Genomic DNA, 23,044 nt, shown 5'->3' on the forward strand with positions numbered 1-23,044 from the left:
AGGTAATGACTTCAATAGGTTTAACACCTCCTCCACTGACACTGTTTGCAGACCAAAAGAGCAGACCTTGTTGCTCATAATATGAACATCAATCCATTGGACAATAGCTTGTTTGGAAGAATGTATGTTTACATTGTTGCTCAGTAAATTCATTTTCTTTGTAAAAAAATCTGCAAAATGATTGGCGATATCAACTGGTTTTGTTATTATTCTCCCGTCAACCTCCACACTAGATGGGCATGATGAGATAGATGTACGAAGTAAGCCCTTAACTGTGTTCCATACCTTTTTAGAATAATTTTTACAATCAATAAAAACATTGTTGTAAAATAACTTTTTTTTCTTTTGATTCAATTTAACTGCATAATTACATAATGTTCTATAATTCTGTTCATCAATTTCTAATTTTGACTTGGCTGCTAAGACTTTTGCCATATTTCTTTGAGAAAAAGCCTCACCCAGTTCATCATCAATCCACGGAGATGGACGAGCACCAACTGTACTCTTTCTTACTGGGGCATGATGGTCCATTACCTCAGTGAGCAAATCAATAAAACATTCTGTAGCGTGATTTAAATCAACCTCTAGATCAATCAGCTCCCAGGGTACAGCAGCCAAATAATTTAGAAATAGCTCATGATTAAATGTTTTAAAATTTCTCTTGACCACAATCCTAGGGGGTTTCTTTGGAACCTTGGTGTTCATGGTTATGGTCGCAATATTATGGTTTGTCCAGCCCACTGGCATTGATCTGGCTTTTAAGCATTGCAATGGTATATTACAGAAAATCAGATCAATGCATGTGTCTGAACGATGACCCAACTTAATTGATGATCTAGTAGTATCATTAACCATTTGTTTCAAACCACAGTTCTCGGCATGTCTCGTCAATTTTGTTCTATTCAAATTATTGTGATCCTTCCAATTTATATTAAAATCACCCAAGATAAATACATCTCTGTTGCTATCTGTGGCCTGGTCAAACCCAGTACATAAGTCATCCAGATAGGACACCTTAGAGCTAGGAGGTCTATACACACATCCCACCAATATGGCTGCCTGGTGAGGCAGATGTACCTGAGCCCATAGTGCCTCTACTTGACATACATTAAGGTCATTCCTTCTCTTAAAAGGTATCTGATTCTGAATGTACAGTGCTACACCCCCACCATTCCTATTCCTGTCGCTTCTCAGTAGACTATATCCATGAATGTTCATTTGCCCATCATTTACAGATGCATCTAAATGCGTTTCGGTCAAAGCCAAAATATGAATATTATTTATCTTGACCAAGTTAAAAACCTCATCTATTTTGTTAGGAAGGCTACATACATTAACCTGAGTTATATGCAACCCTTTCCTATTATCAAGTGAAGATCAATAGAGCATGTATTTGTTATAGTTGTCATGATACACTACAACACACAAACTCAAATTTGAAAATTAGATTAAAATAGCCAGGGAGTTACTCTAGAGTCCCGATACAATTGCCCACTGATATAAAGTTTATCCATCACCATGGAGACTTGTTGATTCAGGCAACGCTTTTCCTTCATGATGGGATATAGTTTTTTCCTCCTTTCATTGATCTCGGTGGGGAAGTGATCATTCATTCTAAAATCAGTGTTTCTGAGTTCTCTGCCCATGTTCTTCGTCATTTCCTTTTGCTTACATTTGTCAAAACATGCAATAATAGCCCGTGGCCTATTCCCAGAGGCCTTACCCATTCTATGGACTCTGGAGAAAGTGACATTACGCACAACATCAGTGGCCAGTTTTAGTTGAGTTGACATAAAGTCTCGGACTGTGTCCTCATAGCCTCTGCTGCTGTCATTCTCCGGTATCCCTGAAAATATTAGATTGTCCCGCATTGATCGACACTGTACATCAAGAAAGGTTTCTTTAAGTTGTTTGTTCTCCCTTTGTACCACCTCCACCTTGCTATGAATAGAGTCTACAGTACCTTTCAGCTCTGTGTTCTCTTTCCTTAGATCATCAATCTGACATTGGCTGAATTCTAGACTAGCACATAATGCACTGATGTCCTCTCGTAATATATCCAAGATATCAAGTTTAGCAAGCCTTTCATTGATGGATTTTAACAGGTCAACATCCATATCAGTAAACCTCTCCCCACTCGCCACACTCGCCCTCTTACTAGGGGATGGTTTGGTTCCATCGTTGATACCAATTGGCCAACCTGGTTTTGGTTTGTTTTGTTGATTGGGTTGGTTGTCCTTAGCAATGCTTGAATCCCCCGAAACCAGCGACATGTTTCTTTGAGTTCATAAGTATCTCTCGTCAATGAATCGTTCAAGCTCTTCAATGGATTCTGAATCATCCAGCGTGTTTACAGGCAGAGCTAAACACACAAACAAACTGTTCAGCCGCAACTGAAAACCGCTGGTTGAAAGATAATGGTAATAAATATACTGAAATGGCTTGCAAGATGGAAGTCATGCTGTTTGGAATAGTCATTCAGCTTTTAGACATCTGTGTTTTAGTGTGTACAGCCACATGATCACTCAAACCTATCTACCATACTAAAATGGTTTCAGCCTCATGCTCATGGAAAACAGATCACTGTTGGTAGTACTACAAGCACAGTACATACACTGAGTGGAGAAAACCTTAAGAACACATTGAGTTGCACCCTCTTTTGCCCTTAGAATAGCCTCAATTTGTTGGGGTATGGACTTTACAAGGTGTCAAAAGTGTTCCACAGGAATGCTGGCTCATGTTGACTCCAATGCTTCCCACAGTTGTGTCAAGTTGGCTGGATGTCCTTTGGGTGGTGGACAACTCTTGATGCATACAGGAAACTGTTGAGCATGAAAAACCCAGAAGCGTTGTAGTTCTTGACACAAACCGGTGCGTCTGCCGCCTACTATCATACCCTTTTCAAAGGCACTTTACACATTTTGTCTTGCCCGTTCACCCTCTGAATGGCACACATACACAATCCGGGTCTCAAATGTCTTAAGGTTTAAAAATCCTTCTTTCACCTGTCTCCTCAAATCAAATTGTATTGGTCGCATACACAGATTTAGCAGATGTTATTGCAGGTGTAGTGGAGTTCTTGCCATGCTGCCATGTTTGTCGGCACACCTTTATCTACACGGATTGAAATGGATTTAACAAGTGACATCAATAAAGGATGATAGCTTTCACCTGGATTCACCTGCTCAGTCTGTCGAGGAAAGAGTGTTCCCAATGCTTTGTACACTCTGTGTATATTTTATCATACCAGAGTATGTACATACGGTTGTGTGGGTGTAGACTGTTCAGCAACTGTGATGATACTTTATGTGTACAAGCTGCTGGACAGAAATCTCCTCTCCATTGAAAGAAAAACCCATTAGTTGGAAAGTGGAGTAGCGCACATCCTTTTTCTAACCCCAGGGAGAGCCTGTATTTTGGCTCATAGAGGAAACCCGTCTTTACTGTGTGTTTTTGGTTTCATGAAACTATGACATGCACAATCTTGGTACTGAGAAATGCCAAGTCGTGGGCATGGAGAGAAATCCGGTCTGCCCATTTTTTTTGAGCATGTGTCAACTTAAAAACAACTTTAAAACAACATGACATGAGAATTACAATCTCATCATCTGACTAAAAAGGATTTGAATGAGACTCATGGCAGTCTGTTTAATTTCATGTCCTAAGACACTGGAGATGTTTGACTGAAAATAAATATTCAGATTTTGAAGGGAAATGAATCGAGGGCAGGGGTGTTATCGCAACAGAAGGGGACCAAAGGGAGCTAGTAATATACATGACATTGTCAGTCTGACTAACAGCACAAGTTATGCATAAGCATGGCATATGCTGTGGATTTGGTGACATACAGCTTGACCTCAGTGTAATTGCTATTCCTGACTCCCCATCTCTGCTTTTCTTTTCCAACAAAGCTTATTTCATACAGCTCTCTGTCTGTCTTCATATCTGGGACAGTGCTTTTGAGATGGAATATGTTTTTTTACCAGCCTTTCTGAGTGCACTGTAACATGAATTGAGAGAGCCATTCACTAGACTGTATTTTCAACATAGCTACAGTAGAGAACGTGGCTGTCACTGTGGGATTATTGAGGAAAATGGCGACATTATTGATACACCATTACAGAGATATTGTTATGTGTAAAATCGTCCACATGCTTCCCAGCCGAAACAGTTCGGAAGAGTTGGTGCATATATTATGACATTTTGTTCGTTTTAGACTTCGGTAAGGGTTTTTTCATCTGTTCGGCACATTTTCTTTCTTGAGGCAAGCCGAAGTCATTGAGAAATACTGCACCAAACATCTTAGTTAGATGTAAAATTGCATGACTAAGATCTCCTCTGACAAAATGTAAAAATTAATGACAGATTTCATGAGTTATCTATTTTTTTTCAGACTATTTTGAGGAAGTGGCTGGCTACGGTGTCTCAAAATGGACAAACAGTACTATCTTGTTTTTTAAGGGAGTATGTGAGCACACTCGTTCTGACGCCTTATGGCTCCGCGCTCCGGATTTGCTGTACTCGAGCTTTTAATGATGCCAAGTTCTGTGATTTTCAGAAGGTGATAAAGTACAGTACCAGTGAATGTTAGGAGATGGAATGGAACTGACTTGAAAGTGAATAAAAACAGCTTTGTGATCATGCTTGTTTACAAACTTAGCGCATGTCGTAATGTAAATAATATACAGTGAGCTCCAAGTATTGGGACAGTGACCAATTTTTTTTTTTTTTTGTTCTGTAGTCCAGCACTTTGGATTTGAAAATGATACAATGACTATGAGGTTAAAGTTCAGACTGTCAGATTTCATTTGAGGGTATTTTCAATCATATCGGCTGAACCGTTTTGAAATTACAGCCCTTTTTGTTCATAGTCCCCCCCATTTTTCGAGACCAAATATATTTGGACAAATTCACTTGTGTATTAAAGTAGTCAAATGTTTAGCATTTGGTCCCATATTCCTAGAACACAATGATTACATCGAGCATGTGACTCTACAAACTTGTTGGATGCATTTGCTGTTTGTTTTGGTTGTGTTTCAGATTATTTTGTAAGAATAGAATGTTTCTAAACACTTCTACATTAATGTGGATGCTTCCATGTGGATGCTTCCATGATTCACAGATAATCCTGAAGGAATCGTGAATAATGATGACTGAGAAAGTTTGAGGCATGTTATTGTAATGGTGAGAAGTTGGCATGTCTTGGGGGTATGATGTTTGTGTCTGTAACTAAAACAAACAGCGAAGGCATCCAACAAGTTTGTAGAGTCACAACCTAGATGTAATCTTTGCGTGCTAGAAATATGGAACCAAATACTAAACGTTTGACTACTTTAATACAGGTACAGTGGCAAGAAAATGTATTTCAACCCTTTGGAAATACCTGGATTTCTGCATATATTGGTCATAAGATTTGGTCTGATCTTCATCTAGGTCACAACAATAGACAAACAGTCTGCTTAAACAAATAACACACAAACAATTATATGTTTTCATGTCTTCATTGAACACACCATGTAAACATTCACTGTGCAGGGTGGAAAAAGTATGTGAACCCTTTTTAATAACTGGTTGACCCTCCTTTGGCAGCAATAAACTCAACCAAACGTTTTCTCTAGTTGCGAATCAGACCTGCACAACGGTCAGGAGGAATTTTGGACCATTCCTCTTTACAAAACTGTTTCAGTTCAGCTATATTCTTGGGATGTCTGGTGTGAACTGCTCTTTGAGGTCATGCCACAGCATCTCAATCAGGTTGAGGTCAGGACTCTGCCTGGGCCACTCCAGAAGGCGTATTTTCTTCTGTTGTTGATTTACTTTAGTGTTTTGGGTCGTTGTCCAGTTGCATCATCCAACTTCTGTTGAGCTTCAATTGGCAAACAGATAGCCTAACATTCTCCTGCAAAATGTCTTGATAAACTTGGGAATTCATTTTTCAGTCAATAGCAAGTTTTCCATGATGCTCCCTCCACCATACTTTTCAGTTGGGATGAGGTTTTGATGTTGGTGGGCTGTGCCTTTTTTTCTCCACACATAGTGTTGTGTGTTCCTTCCAAACAACTCAACTGTAGTTTCATCTGTCCTCAGAATATTTTTCCAGTAGCGCTGTGGAACATCCAGGTGCACTTTTGCAAACTTCATACATGCAGCAGTGGCTTCTTCCGTGGTGTCCTCCCATGAACACCATTCTTGTTTAGTGTTTTATGTATCGTAGACTCGTCAACAGAGATGTTAGCATGTTCCAGAGATTTCTGTAAGTCTTTAGCTGACACTCTAGGATTCTTCTTAACCTCATTGAGAATTCTACGCTGTGCTCTTGCAGTCATCTTTGCAGGATGGAGACTCCTAGGGAGAGTAGCAGCAGGGATGAACTGTCTCCATTTATAGACAATTTGTCTTACTGTGAACTGATGATATATTTTGTTCAAGGCATGGTTCACATGCTTCTTGTGAATAGCAAACTCAAATTTTGTGAGCATTTTTTATAGGGCAAGGCAGCTCTAACCAACATCTCCAATCTCATCTCATTGATTGGATTCCAAGTTAGCTGACTCCTGACTCTAGTTAGCTTTTGGAGAAGTCATTAGCCTAGGGGTTCACATACTTTTTCCAACCTACGTTGTGAATATTTAAATGATGTATTCAATATAGACAAGAAAAATACAATCATTTGTGTGTTATTAGTTTAAGCACACTGTTTGCCTATTGTTGACCAATTTATGCAGAAATCCAGGTAATTCCAAAGGATTCACATACACTTATACAGTGGCAAGAAAAAGTATTTGTCCCAATACTTTTGGTCCCCTATCATGTAGAAAAAGGGCTGTAATTTCTAAACAGTTCACCCGAAATGGATGAAAATACCCTCAAATTAAATCTGACAGACTGCGCTTTAATCGCATAGTCATTGTTTCATTTTCAAATCCAAAGTGCTGAAGTACAGCACCAAAACAACCCAAAAATTCAATGTTTTTATTCGAACTGTCTAGCAAAACTGTTACTTTTTATTGAATGCTGATTTAGACGATTCTCTCACTGACTACCCCTCTACCTGACATCTAATAGCCTAACCCAGACACACAACCGGTCGTCAGGCTCTGTCTCAATATTTGACTTGAAATCAATATTAATCTGTCTGAAATGTCTAAATATCCATTTGGGATTGTCAATTTGAAAGTTACGAGGTAATGTATTCACTGTGAATGTGGCATCACACTTTCTTGTGTAGATTTAAGGTCTTCCTAATTGGCAGCATGTTGTGTTGCTGCTTGATTAGCGTCAGGGATTAGGAGATTCCACCCTTTGTAGAAATGGGTTTTCCCACAGTTGGCATTGCAACCTGATTGAATTCATCAAAATATGTAAATGTATGTGAGGTTGATTTAGGATGACATTTTGTCCTGTGCTGAAATGACTGTATATTCTCCTGAAATGAGTGCCATCCGTCCCATACTGGTCTATTGACAGGCTCCATCGTCATAACATTACCATTGATGTGTTGAGTGGCATGTATACTGTAAGTTGTACTCTATGCTTGTGCTTAATTAAAACTCATTGTAATGTATCTGTCCTGTATGTGCCCAAACAGGTTGATGAGCTGGCCTCATATGGGACTCCAGACTCCACACACTACCCTCAACTAGCTCAAACCAATTCTAAGAGGGACACACCAGTCAGTTACACCTTGGTGTCGTTGTCTTGTTTGGGTTGCAGTCTCGTTGGTCTCTCATCTGAATCCTACAGGCAGAGCAGTGTAGTGGCACTTCACTTGATGGGAATGACCTTTTCACTGAAACAGATGGTAATGAAGTCCGTACATCTATTTCCCCTGTCAGAACGTTTTGAATTGTACTTTTCTATTGGATGTTGATCTTGTACTGCTACTTGAAATGATAGGTGTGAAGTGGATGGGTTAGTATGTCAGTACTTTTCAAACATTTACCTGAATTGTGAACTACATGTGGATGCAGAGCTACAGTAGATTGGTGTCGCTATACCACAGCACTGTATGTACTGTCAAGTTTTTGCTGCACTTTTTTGGGGGCGGGTTGGTGGGGCATAGACAAAATTATTGTTTTTCTGACATTGTGGTTCTAGATTGATATCAACATGAATTAATTACAGTGATGTTTATGGAAGCACCACTTTCTTGATGTCAGTGATTCACCGCTTGCTTGACATTTTGCCGTTTGTGAGCGTAAAATAACAATAGCATCTGTTGCCTCCCCTGTCTATTGTTCTAATGAGATGGTATTTTCCCAGAGTGGCATCATCTCCAGGCTAGAAGCTTCCTTCCCTCTAGCGCCCACCACTCATTTAAACCTCCTCTCTGAGCGCTTATCTATAACGTATAAAGTCAGAGTGAAAGAGATCCCGTCACCTCCCGCTGCTCCCTCCCTCTTCTCATTGCTGTAGCTCAGACATCAGTCTTAATTACTCCAGGGCAGTGGCAACCTGTCATTCAGGGCAGGTTTGCGCCCCACATTTTAGCAAAAAAAACATTTTATTAATTTTACGGGCTTGCCTGTTTTGCATGTTATTTTGGCATTAATACGTGTCACATATCAGTTTGCAAACAATGTAAAAAATATATATATCATTGAGTTAATAAAGCCGCATACAAACATGGTCTCTTGTTTTCTTGAGTAAGGCATCTCCAAAATGCAGGTGTTTCAGCCTAGCTCAGTGCTTTCTGTGGTGATGGGGCAAGCCAGCAGAAAATATGGAGTGTTGCGCCGTGATTGGCTCAGTGTTCTGTCACTCACGGGGACACTACGTCACCTCCAAGTCTAAGGGTAGACCTCAAATTCTAGCCCCTTGGGTGCAGCCATAGAGTTACATTAGAAGTGCCCATCGAAGAAGGCTCAAGGTCATTGGCCACAGCTAAAATGACGTCAAATCACGTTATGTACAGTAGCTTTGATTGGACTAATCATGTCAACATCATACTTTCAAAATCTTAGCTAGCAGTCATTATCATGAATCAAGTCGACAATCTACTGGCAAATCCTTATCACATGAAGATAAATAATTAAGAGAAATTATAGATAAAACGTATCGGTGATCATTGGACATAAACATTACACAAAAAATTCAACAATGAGGGATTCGGAAGGAATCAGTGGCTAACTGCAAGCATTGCAAAGCAATCATTAGCCTGCTATTCAGTGGAGTGGCTGTGTGGTCCCAAGTCTGGGATTAAGGCTCTCCCTAGTTTAAAATGATAAACATTCAACAGCTGTCGATGAACCATGATTTCCGCTGCGCTCAAAACAACTCCTAACTCGGAACTGCAAAACCTGACTTTAGTGAGTTCAAAACAACTGGGAACTCGGGGGGGGGGGGGGGGGGGGAATGAGCTACGACTGGGAAAATATGTTTTGAATTTTCATCCAACTCGGAATTGTAACTTGGCCTCTTTCTAGAGCTATGACCTGAAGATCACTGACGTCATCGTGATTCAACCTTTTTTTGAGTTCCCAGTTGTCTTGAAAGCATCATAAATCCAAAGAATGACAGACTTTGATGACAACGTTTGATGACTAAATGGATAAGAAAGTAATACTAAGTGTATGTTGTGTAGTAAGTTGTTAGTAGCCCATGTATCTCACCCTAATAAATTGGTCTGTTTTCACCTCTTAATTTCGTTTACTGTTCTGACTTGGTAGCCTGTACATATTTTAGAGAAATGTAATCATCGAATATTGTAAGAGCTTTCATTGTCTGCTTATATGCCCTCTTTATTTATCCTACGGTTCTGACTTGGCATATAGGGAGAACACTGTAAGAACGGCCATGTTCTGAATTCTGTCGGTGTACTTTTCAAAAGTGCTGAACAAATAGTTATATTGACTACGTCCGTCCTAGCTCGCTCATTAATGTTTTATTCAAAATGATGGATTGCCTCTTATCCGCATGTTGTTCCCTTATGCCATAGTTTGTACATCTCAATTGTCAGTAGAAACCACATTTGTTTAAGCAAGTCAGCCGTATCAGCTACGTTTTTTTAAGGCAGTAAATGAGGCTGAATTAACTGTTTCGCTGCCAGACAAGGCTCTGCTGATAGCCAGGTGTAGCAGTGGTATAGTGCAATTAATGTGTTGTGTAGTGGCTTTGCTGGCATGCATCCCACTTTTTTTTATTTATTTCTTGTCCCACCAAGATTTCCATGCAAAAATTGCCAAAATCCATTGCCAGGCCAGATTACTACCCGTCACCACCAAAGGATTTAATTTGTGTATTTCCTGGTGAGACAAGGGGACAGCCCCCCCCCCCCCCCCCGATGTGAGGATTGCTTTAGGGTCAGGGGTCTTCTCACTAGCCTCAATCGATACTCCGCTTCATTCTCACTCAGTGTAAAGATCCATCTCAGATATCATTCATCCAAAATCCATGGTCTTTGGTTTGTTGTTTTGAAGGGTGGCATTTTCATCCACAATTTAAAATGGATTTTCACATTGGTTGCAGACAATGATTATCCTCTTAGATTGGATTCAACCTATTGATACAGTACTTTATTTTCAACATTGTACATTAATTAAAATGATAGGAGAAAGGTGCTCTGTAATGTAATTAACTCACGAATCCAGGGAATCTTAGGCCACAAGGACATTGGATCATGAGATCAACAATGTTCTTATTAGATGATGAATCACCACAGATGGTTGAAAGACTAGGCATTAGGAATGAGGGCTGGGGGAAATTGTAATTACTAAGATACTACCTCTGAGCTTTTAGTTCAGGCGTCCTGAGAGACAGCTTCTCACAGCTGAGAGAGAGGAAAGGTTGATTTGTGTTATCTATGTGTCAGTGCAGCCATGGTATTTCCTGTGTGTATCAGAGCTCAATTCAATGGCTGTCTACGGTGGAGGACACTGATCTATATCGCCAAGAGAATCTCTTTTGTTCTGGCCTGACGTCACTTTAATAAGAATGCTATATATCAGGGTTTCCCGAACTCGAAACCCTGCTATATATAACCAATTCTATTCAATCTGACTCAAGTCATTATTGTAAAACTAAGCAATGTTTTCTGTGTATATACAGTGAGCTCCAAAAGTATTGGCACAGTGACACGTTTTGTTATTTTGACTCTGTACTCCAGCACTTTTGATTTGAAATGATATACAATTCTTATGGGGTTAAAGTGCAGCTTTAATCAGCTTTAATTTGAGGGTATTTTCATCCATATCGGTTGAACCGTTTGAAAATGGTAGCAAAGCCTTGAACTTCAGACAGAATAAGATGTCACCCCATTGCCATAGCTCAGCGGAGTACAGCAATCAGAGACACCTGGCTTCAATCATTTCTTTATTTTATGATTTTATGATGAACCGGTTTAGGACATTCAACTGGTGTGGAGCAGGAGGGGGGAAATCAGTTTAGCTCATTTCCACTGCTTTCCTGCCTGCGGTCTGTAATATGCTTACGTTCATAAAAATGCATGAAGCAAAATCTGTCACTTTTATGAAATGGGGAGATTTTTTTTTTTTAAATAGGCCAGGTTAATTGCCAATTAATCTACCGTTTGTGTGTGTGATGGAGGGGCTGATACTGTTTCTATGGAGACTGAGGATGAATCGGGCAGCAGAGGGGCTTGGCCTTTGGCTCTGACATAAGGTGTCCAGTGAGGGTCAACCCTCCATAGGTACGTCAGGTTTAGGAACTACGAAGGGAAACCCCCACAGTGAGCAGCCATTTAGTTTCTGAGGGAATCCAATGTTACCCACTCAAGAGATTCATTGGGCGTTTGTGACGTTAATGTTTGATTGTGTAGTGGTGTTTCCTGTTATCACACTGTTGCAGGGGCTGTATGTTAAAACCATTCCATTCTCTATTATGAATTTGACATCTTAGAATATCACATCAAACCGTACAGCATGTACTGTACAGACCAATGTTGTGATTCAACATTAGGCAGATATGCACATCTCCAAATGTGTTAGTCAAGTTGATTTGCTTAAGAATGAAATCATACGGTGACTGCAGAACTTTACAATATCACCTCTTATCAGATTTAGTAATAAATCAATATCCATTATTTGTGGCCAAACCTAAGATGAGTTCAGATACCCTGAATGGTTGATAATGAATCACATTGGTATTGTAACTGTGCCTGTTTTTCTCTTTTAATTAAATTCTTATTCTCATTAAAAAAAATGCATTGTGATTAAATCTGTTCTGCCTCTTGCTCAAGTGGCATGGGCTACAGTACATGGTGAAAGCAGAATGGATCCTAAAAACACCATCTGGGCAAAGAATCCTCCATTTGCGTTATCCTGGCATTGTGATGGGAACGTGATTTTTAATTTTTTTGCAAACATTTCCAGCAGAGAAACTTGTAATGAACAGAAATGAATTTACCAGAAGGGTTAGCTGAAAAATAGCGCATTAATACACATAACTGAGCCGTGAAGCTTTTAATGTGACAGTCGTTGAAACTGAAAGCAGATATCACATCTGTCTTCCACTGGAGGAGGTGAGGATTGCAACTGGAATAATCACTGGGGAATTCTCATGTGGTGGATCTCATTAGAGAAAGATAGCTGGCTGGGAAACAGCTTCACCATATTCAACAAAAGAATAATTCCATTCCATGCTATCACTGTAGAGAAGCCCTAAATAGATGTAGGATCTTAATTTGATCACCCTGTTGCAAGAGAACTTTGAGGTTTAAAAAAAACGCTTTGGAATTTCAGCTTGATTTTCCCTCACGAAAAATGTATCAACCCCTACAAAAATGTCCATAAAAAAATCCACGTAATAATTCACATTTCCTGATTCTGCAGGTACATTTTTTTCCTGCTGTAGTAGCAAACTGGCTCAGATTAAAATCCTACATCGGTATGTAACCTTGTGATGCTTTGTAGCGTCCATTATCAAAGTGTTGCCCCTCACTTTAGTTTTACATTGTTTATGTATATGAAAGGTCGGGCTGTCAGAATTTCTGTTAGAGCTGTTCTGTACCCTGCTCCACTGCTCGCACCTTCCTGTTCCTGCATCGCAGCACACTCAGTACTCTCCATTACCCAACCCACTGTATAGACCATGAATAAGGTACCACTGTTTTTACTAACTGTAACTGAATATCATGTAACTATCTTTGAGGAGATAGAAAATGTCTCAGAACGACAGTAATAACCACTTTAGAGATGATATCAAACATGGTTGAGAATTGTGCTACCAGAGACTACAAGGAAAATGTTGAGGTGCAGGTTGCCATGGGGATATAGTCTCTCCAGCTCTCAAAAGGAAATCGGTGCATTTTTTTTTCACAACAGTCCTTCCCCATTTCAGACACATGGCCTGCATGGCCTGGCTTTACTGTGGTGAAGATACACAGCTCTGTCTGTAGGTCTAGCGCTTCTGTGGAATCAGTTGCTGCTGTTTTATTACTTGTCTATTACTAGTTTCTTACGTGTTATAATGAGTGGGAGGACGAGTGTCCCTCTGCATTCCGGGAAGCCTTTGGTTTATTATTCTCAATGTAAAATGTAGTCCGTCATCTGAATGTAACGGCAACAACATCATCACCGCTAGGTTACTCTCCCTAGTCCATATTTCCTGTTTGATAGGTGCAATTGTTTTTTCTAATTTCCTATCTTCTTATTGTAACCTTATTACGCCCCAGCCAGAGGGGTGGTTGATAAGGGAAGTCTACCAGCCTCCCCATGTGTAACGGTTGTCGTCGGGAATGGAGGACCAAAACGCAGCAGGAATGTGGATGCTCATCTTGTATTTTATTTTTAACCAAGAAAACACCAAAATGAAGAACAAACGATCAACAAAACAGTCTTGTCAGGCTCACACACGCAAAACAAGAAACAATCTCCCACAAACACTAAACCAAACAATTACCCATATATAGGACTCTCAATCAGAGGCAACGAGAAAGCACCTGCCTCCAATTGAGAGTCCAACCCCCCCATTAACCTACACATAGAAATATACCAACCCAGAAAGAACATAAAGTACAAAACATAGAACATAAACCAAAACCCGGAAATAATAAATCAAACGCCCTACTAAATAAACCACCACACCGAAGCACATAAAACAAATACCCTCTGCCACGTCCTGACCAAACTACAATAACAAATAACCCTTATACTGGTCAGGACGTGTATAAGACCCCGGATGCACCTCATAAATAAAAAATAAAAAAATAAAAAAACAACAACATGTTTAGCTTGTCGTCTGTGATTTGGCATATGGGAGAGAAGGGCACAAAGTAACAACTAGTTCATTCAAATTAGAAACCACTTAGAAAGCTGTTATTCAATGTGCTAATGCTTGGTAAGTGTATCTACATGCCTAGGATGTTTTTCTCGAATCGATAAATACTTGTTTTTTTATTGACAGGTTTTTTTTCAGGCCAAATTCTCTTATGTGATTATTGACCTGTGGAACAGTCCCTCTGTATCTAATCATAATATAGTATGTCCTTTTTATCAGTAAGAAGATGTCTTTTGATTGGTATGGTTGATGATGATGATGATAATAATTATTGTTGTATTTTCTCAAGACCTAAAATTCAATGGTATTTTATATGGTATTTAGACACATTTACATAATGGTATAAAATGTCCTTTCTTTACATCACGTTTGCCAGAACTATATAATACCTTAGGAACATTTTCCTATCTTTAATTGTGGCTATTTTGGCAATAAAAATATATATATTTAGTGTATTTCTTCCAAATATATATTTTTTGTGTGTTTTTTACCATTTGAAGACCGTGTAACATTTAACCCCGCAGCCTGTTACAATTAACCCCACCTAATTTATTGTAACATTAATTGTAATGTTTTGACTTATTTTATTTGTATTTTATTTAACCTTTATTTAACTATAGGCATGTCAGTTAAGAACATATTCTTATTTACAATGACGGCCTACTCCGGCCAAACCCGGTCGACGCTGTGCCAATTGTGCACTCTAAGGGACTCCCAATCACGGCCGGATGTGATACAGCCTGGATTCGAACCAGGGATTGTAGTGACGCCTCTTGCGCTGAGATGCAGTGCCTTAGACCGCTGCGCCACTCTGGAGCCCAAGACTCATGACTTATGCCACTTTTGGTTGAATTGTAAACTACTGGTATGTCCTAGAAACGTAGTTGATGTGTAATGGTAGCTGAGATATATATATATATATATATATATATTATTAATCTAACTCAAATCATCTTTTCATAAATAAGCAAAAGACAAAGTGTTATTTTGTGCCCCAGTCTCCCCTATGAGCAGCCTATATGTGGCCTGACAGACATTTTTATCACACTCTCAGTCTCTATAACCAGTGTTCAATCCAGCCAGCAAGGGAGAGGACGGCTGGGGCTGAGCGGTGTGGCCTAAAAAGGACATCTTTTGCTATTCGTTCAAGTAGTGTTACAAAATAAATATTTATCCAGGCCATGTCGTTCCTCATATAAAAAAAACAAAATGAAACTTCTATTCATGTTGTTTAACTTTTGGATGTGTGTGCTCATATGTACTATATTTAATGGAAGGTACAGTCCTGTTCTGTTTCTTCTCAAATATGTTTAGGAATGTCTTCATTACTGTGAGGAACTGCAGAGGGATACTTAATATCATCATTATGTTCAAGTACAAGAAAGTATTGCACAGTTCAGAGCTATTGTGCTTTAAGGAGGTCCTCGTACAGTTCTTTACAGTTCTCATCCTGGGCTTGCACCGTGTTGCCTGTTGTGTGGATGTGGACTGTATTTTATTCAGTGGTAGTGCTGTCGACATGATACTGTACCAAATGTCTTTTCATAGCTGGTTTTTTTCTGTCTAAAATGTAGTCTGACATTTTATAGCTTGCCTCATCTCACATCAGCCCCTTTTGAGTTGAATAACAGACTCATGACAGAAAGGGTGTGTGTGTGTGTTTAGGTGTGCTTTCACGTGTGTCTCTCTCTCTTAGTTTGTGTTTGTGTTGAGACCGCATGTTATCAAAACCCAACACGTTTCTGGTGTACGTTTTACTAATGGGGCTTCAACCTTCGAGAGGGACCAACGAAGAGGATTAGTTGGCGTTCTATCATCCACTTTACGATGAATGCTCGATGGCAGGATTAGGAGTGCAATCAATTAAAGGTCACTGTGTTTTTTTTTAACCCTCTCAATGTAGATATTTCTAATTTAGTTAAATTAGCGACAGCTTTTTGGAGGACACCGTCAAAGTCCAGTCTTTACTGTGATTCAAATAATTTCCACAGGACATGTCATGATGAATGATTCCAACCTTTAGATATTGATCTCAGAGGCTTGATAGATACTCCCAATTCCTAATAGGTGGGTTGACTTTAAAGGGACAGCAATTGTATCAATCACAGTGGGCTGCATTCACGTCTCATCAGAAATAAGCCACGGGCAAGGGGAAATAAATGGGGGAAGTTACTGGTATTTATGGTTTTAATGGTGGTTTTTGATGTGATTTAATGTTGTGAGTAAGTCTTAAGTGCTGGCCAGCTGGGCCTGATGGTTAAAATAGGACAGAGAGACAGATGGGAGTGGATGGACACACAGTTATGACTGAGCTAAACACGGTGACTAGGAAGGATGCAGCAGCCACATGCTGTACATGTATTGGTGCACTAGTGCTGTGTCAAAGTACCTATTACTGTTTGCTAAGGTCTCAGGTTAAAAATAATGGCCTCGGGATCAGATTGCCTTTACCAGCTATGAAGGAAGGTCATTGGTGTACAGTAAGTTACTGAACCTGACGCATGTACAGATAATTAGGGGATAGTTTGATATGATTAGCTGATATCATTTTATGTAGATGTTTGAGTAAGTGGAACAATGATCATTTCAGCAGCCAATACATTAGGGAGATAATTTGGCAAATTTCAGAAATGGTACTGCTTCCTCTTCCTCTTTTCTCAGTTCTCATCGTCACACTTGACTGCATTAGAATTAGAATTATACAAATAAACCATTCAATTAAATGACCGGCATCTTGCCACAGCTTTATGCAAATCTGTAATTGCATTTGAGGACAAGAACCCTGAGAAGAAAACACTTTTGCTTTAATGCAGTGTGGTAATTTCAATGTAGGTTGTCTGGAGAACAGTGAAGGCACACGAGGATAGGCTTTTTAGTGGTGAGCAGCACATGTACTAACTGACAACATTGTTTTAGGAGTGGACAAAAACTGTGGACTTAACCTTGATCCACCCAGACATTTTAAAGCAACTTGTAAGAGTTTTACTCCCCCCCCCCCCAAGAAAACAACTGTACATTAATACAGTATTATACTTGCTCAAGGTAAACAAACCGAAAACACAGTGTAGCTATCCTTCAAGGTCAATTGAGAATTTGTCTCGTAAAATTAGAATTGTTCACCTTTCCCCTGCTTTTCCAGAAACGCATATGAACATGTATTTGTGTTTTGCCGATGGGTTCAGTGTATGAGATTTGGTACTCGCACTGTGGCAGACCCTCCTTTGTACATGTTTATTGAATGGTAAACAGTCTCTTTCGGATTTAAATCTTTGTATTCCCTGGCTAGTGCACATAAATCATTAATTTGACCTGGAAACATCCATTGAAATATTAATGACATTATTACACACAGCCGAATGAATAAAGGAGAGAGGACTGTTGTAAAGCTGCCAAGGCCACCAGTGGGAGGTTTCAGCTAAACTGTGCTCTTTAACAACAATACAAACTGTTTAATGATGTGTTGTGTATGTGAGTAGTTGTAGAGGCCAATTCATTCTATGGTTTAAAAACTCCCGTTTTTTTCTCAAGCACTCCTCTAATAGTCAATGAACGACAGTGTTAACTCAGGATTATGTAGCCGACTGTATGTAAATAGTTGAAATGAGGACATTTTGCATTGAGGGCATAAATGAGGGGTTTATTATGCAGTATTAGGTACTAAATGTTTGTTTATTATTAGAATGAATGTGTGTGTAGTGTCTCTTGAGTGCCAAGGGTCTAGATACAGCTAGATACAGGCAAGATAGCAAGGTGGTATTGAATGTGCCAATGTTTGTCACCTTGATTATTCAAATTTCAACATTGTACATTTTATTCATAGGCTAGGTTGTAGCAACATGATGGGAATAGGGAACATTTTAGTACCATGTAGTAGCCTAAACCAATGTTACATTGAGCTGGGTGAATGTGAATGACAGACATCCAATATGCTGTAATAGAAATAAGGCCATGCTCATAAAAAATAAATAAATTGGCCTCCCATATCTTAAACTTCACCGACCGCCACTGTTGCAAGTGATTGTGTGTTGCTCTGTACTCAAGTAATGAGAGGGATCTGAGTCTTGTTGTGAGTAATTCAGAGATTTTACTGTGAAAGAAAGTGTTCATTAAGGACCACTCAGGCTGATTGGCGTCTGGTTTATCCTTGAGGGCAGTAGAGGATTTAGGTATAGGCAACATTGGCAGCTGCCAGGGGCGGCACGGGGCGCCTGCACAAAAACATTTGGAATGGTGACATTTGCGTGATCGGTTTTCTATCGCTCATTTGCAAATCACGTCAATGATATCATGTCACCATGTGGGGCAATTAACTTTGTCGGAGTGGGCTAGGCAGGCAACTGCCTGGGAAGGTCTCCCCCTCAGAAGTACGAGATGGGGAGGGGGCGGGGGTAGGTTGACCTCAGGTCTCCCCACTGGAAGCCCGAGGTAGGGGGAACGGGGGAATCTATCAAATAGCACACCTCTAACTTTGTACAGTACTAATGCAATTAATAAAATCAGTCACATTACGAAATGCTACCAAATACACCACAATCCATTCATAATACTGTGAATATATAGTTTCACAGACATATTGTTGCATTTTTCTCTGGTTTCTGCGAAATCGTTAAGAATAATATAAAACTAGTCTGCACACTACCAAGGTGAACTGGTTTAGTCTTGACTCTTGGTTGACAGTGTTGGGGGATGGGTAATGTATTGATGCTCTAGTGCCAAATCAACATGTGTTTCTATTTGTCTTTGTTAATTATTTTTGATATCTATGAGTATTTTTGTATATATTTTTTATATAGTTTTAAATGTTATGATTATGTTCCAAATGTCTGACAAAAAATTAGTTAGTGCAGAATGGTGCTTTTTGGGGGGGCCTGAAGTGGGGTTCGCCCAGGGAGCCATACAAGCTAGAACTGCCACTGCTTGAGGGATAACTGCTTTCGCGGTGGACAAATTATGCCAATCAGTAAGAACAATAGAAGAATTACCGTGAGAGCCCTGTCAGGCCTTTCTCTCTAGCTGTTCACAAATAGTTTCACAATTATGTCCATCATGATCAGACACTTTCAAATGTGTATACCTTTCTCAGCCACTTAAATGTGACTGAAAATAGTAGTGTAATTTTACTATACAATACAACTATTTCTAAATGGAACTGAAATCGTCCCTCTTCAATCAGGATCCAACATTACAAGGGAAGAGAAGAAAATGTCTTGCCTCATTCATCTTGTTTTAGCAACCTGTCTTGGTTTCCAAATGACTATAAACACACCTATACTAGCCAGGCCTGTGTTTGAATGAGGGAATGAGGTTAACCAATCAAGCGCTCTGTGTTGACGTGTACAGTAAAGCCTTTTTCTTTAACAAGGAAAATTAACAGAATGACCAGGAGTGATGAGAGCAAGGGATGGAGGAGGAAGGTATAGCTGGAACGAGATGCTCTGGGTACCCTTCAGTATCCCTCTAAGCAGAAGTCATTTAATTGGCAGATTTTTAGAGGGATTGGTGGGGGGGTGAGTCAGAGCATGTCTCCCATTTTTTGGTTAGATGTGTGGGCAGATGATGCCAGCGCAGTATTGGTAGGATTTTTGAAGAAGGGAGTGGGCCTCCACTTAAACTCTAACAGTACATGACTCTGGTACTCGATGGCCAAGCAACGCAGCAGGCCTCAGCGGATGTCGTTACCTTCATATAATGGGCTGGTGTTTATATTGGACCACCTTTTCACAGGCCCAATTAAATGTCTGAGTTCAATGCCTAAAAACCCACGCTGAAACGACAATGTATCACTTTGAAGAAATGGCTAGATACAGAATGCAGGCGCAAATGTTTCTGCCAATGGACATGCTCTTTGAAGCTACTCTTGAATACTGCAGGACACACTTCATATTTGCTCAGCCATCCATTTCTCCACATATTCTCTCTCGGCTGTGTCTGCATGTCATTTATTAATAAGCATGTGGAGTGTGAGTAGTTGGGCAATGAGGTCTTTCCTCTTGAATGAACAACCACCGTCTCCCTCGCTGTATGAATCCCAGCAGTATACTGTACTAAAAGCCCATTTTGTCTTCCCAGCAAAACCCAAAGCCTAAATACCTTAGATACAATGATATTTCATTTAAACAAGTGAGCATCACACTCATTTCACAAGATAGTGTAGTAGACAACGTTACTATCACACGCTGTGCAAACAGAGGTCTGAGCGTACAATGGTATGTGATGGGGGCTGACTGAGTGAGAGCTGCTCAGAGCTTGAACAGCTTCCCTGTTCCAGACGCTACCCACACAGCCCCTCTTTCCTAGTTATCACAGCGCTTTCATTTCCCAGAAGGCTTGGAGGGAGCTGTGGTCTGCCCTAATAAGCTGTTTGGAGGATATTCAGATATTCAGGATAAAGATGCATCCTCTCATTCTCATAGTGACATTGGCAACTGCATTAATTTCCCTCTTACAGACACACTAGAGCTAATTTGTACCTGGTTAGAATCCTATTTCTGCATTCCATATTCCATGCAGTAGGGAGTGGAGCAGTATTGGCATGGGCCCTGACCTTCTAAACAAATGTCAAACCTTTCAAACGTTCACTGGATAACTGCCATATGTGGCAAATGTTACACAAAACAAATATTTAAAACTTTTTACCACTAATATCAAATATAAAATGAAAAGTCAGACAAGAAAAGTTTTGTTACATTCCTAACTAGGCTTATTTATATATCTATCCTTCCATCCTTGTTAATCGCATTCATTACTTGATGCAGATAAAGAAAATGCCAGAAGACATTTGTATACTGTTTGAATGTACCACAACTACTTTAACTCCATCACCATTTCATCCTAATTCAAAAGACGACGTGAAAGCCGACAGGTACAGACATATACATTGTTTTACACCAACATGATAGACTTGATGTTTTAAGTGTTGAAAGTTTAGACGCTAACAGCGAGCAGCTATTTCCAGAACATATGTACCCATTACGTCAAAAAAGCTGACGGGGAGTGAAGATGGGGAATGTAAACAGATATGTCTACATACTGTACCCTTTGTTGCTGTGAACAATGCAGACTGGAAGATCTCTGAATCATTCATGTTACCCACTCACTGTGCAACACCTATCAGCAGGGGTTGTTGAAACAAGTTTCATAAAGTTCATGACGGCACCCACTTTACACCCTCGGATAGAAGTGACATCACACAGTTTATACCCTGCCTTGTCACTTCTATCTGAGGGTGTAAAGGCAGGGTATAAAGTCTGTGATTACACCCTCAGATAAAAGTGACATCACATACTTTATACCCTGCCTTTACACCCTCAGAAGTGACGACATACAGTTTACACCCACCTTTACACCCTCAAAAGTGACATCATACAGTTTACATCCGCCTTTACACCCTCAGATAGAAGTGACATTGCACACTTTGCTGTAAACTTGTCAGGACGTGGCCCTTTCTGGGTATAGCTCGTGGCATCCCCCTCTCTCTCTCTCTCCCCTACACCCAGGTTCTGTTATCTCAGGTCGTAAATTCCTGGAGGAGACTCTCTCCCTCTGGCCATGCAGAAAGAGACACATAGAGAGAACAAAGGATTTCACATGGCGAACTCCTAAATCCCCAAAATGGGAATTTGATACAAAAGATCCACTTGTTAGGTGGGAATGGTCCATTGATACGAGTGTGTTTCATTTGGTGACCTCAGAGAGGACAGGAAACACACATAACTATATCTCTGTATATGTACATTTCTCAATTATGGGCTTAGCATCTAATTCTTGTATAAAAGGAATGAGTAAAGATGAAACTATTTGTGAAATGATGTAAGGTGATGTTAAACATTTAATGAAAGAATTGTATGCCCTTTAAAGTTTAAGTCATTGGCCCGTCCCCCGTGAGCACAGACATGATCTGGCGTCATAGACCCGGCTTTTCTATTGTTACGAATAAAAAACCCTCCTGAGGAAGTCCTCTTCAGACCATGCGTACCTCAATGGACACCGAGGGGGCACAGGTTGAGTTAGACCACAAAAACCTCAGTATAAGCTAAGGTTGAAATGGTTGTTGAATGGAGCATTGGCTACACGGCTGGAAATGGTTAAACTCTGAGACTATCGATCCCTACAGAATAAGAGCAATTCTTAGATAATTTCTAGCTGCAAGCTAGTAATTATTATGTCAACCTGGGATGTGAAGACCGACAACCACCGAAACAGCTATCTATGAGAACATTTCTGAGTGGTACTCTGAAGTATCCATTCTAACCACGAAATACTTTGCTCTTCAGAGAAGCAGAGAGAGAGAGAGACTTGGATGAACTCTCCAACAGAAGGACTGACGATTCCAACAGAGATCACGACGACACACTGGGCGTAAATATATATTGATTGCAATTATTCCCGAATGAGTGAGCGTTCATGTGCAAAGGATTAGCATTTCATTTTTTATAATTCTAAACGGTGTAGTGACTCCTTTTGTCTTTCCCGCCCTTTTCAGTCCACACCCACTTCCCTTTGTCCACCAAGCCGTCATATCGGCTTAGCCCACTAGGGAACCTCCCCTATCATTTCCTTGTAACCATATCTACTGTTTGTTTGTTTATGCATTTCTGTGATTATTTAGTTAGTTAATAAATAAATGATTAAAACAATTGATGTATGGATGATTCATAATAAAGGCTGGGTTTGTGCAGATAACCAACAATTTATGACGTTTGGAATGAGACTAAGGTGAGGTAAAGAATAATTCATTAATTAGAAGACTAATTACATTTTTGTAATTGATCAGATATTAAAATATTATAACTTTGTAATCTGAAGATTT

This window comes from Salmo trutta, chromosome 1, assembly GCF_901001165.1.
Source record: "Salmo trutta chromosome 1, fSalTru1.1, whole genome shotgun sequence".
NCBI lineage: Eukaryota > Metazoa > Chordata > Actinopteri > Salmoniformes > Salmonidae > Salmo > Salmo trutta.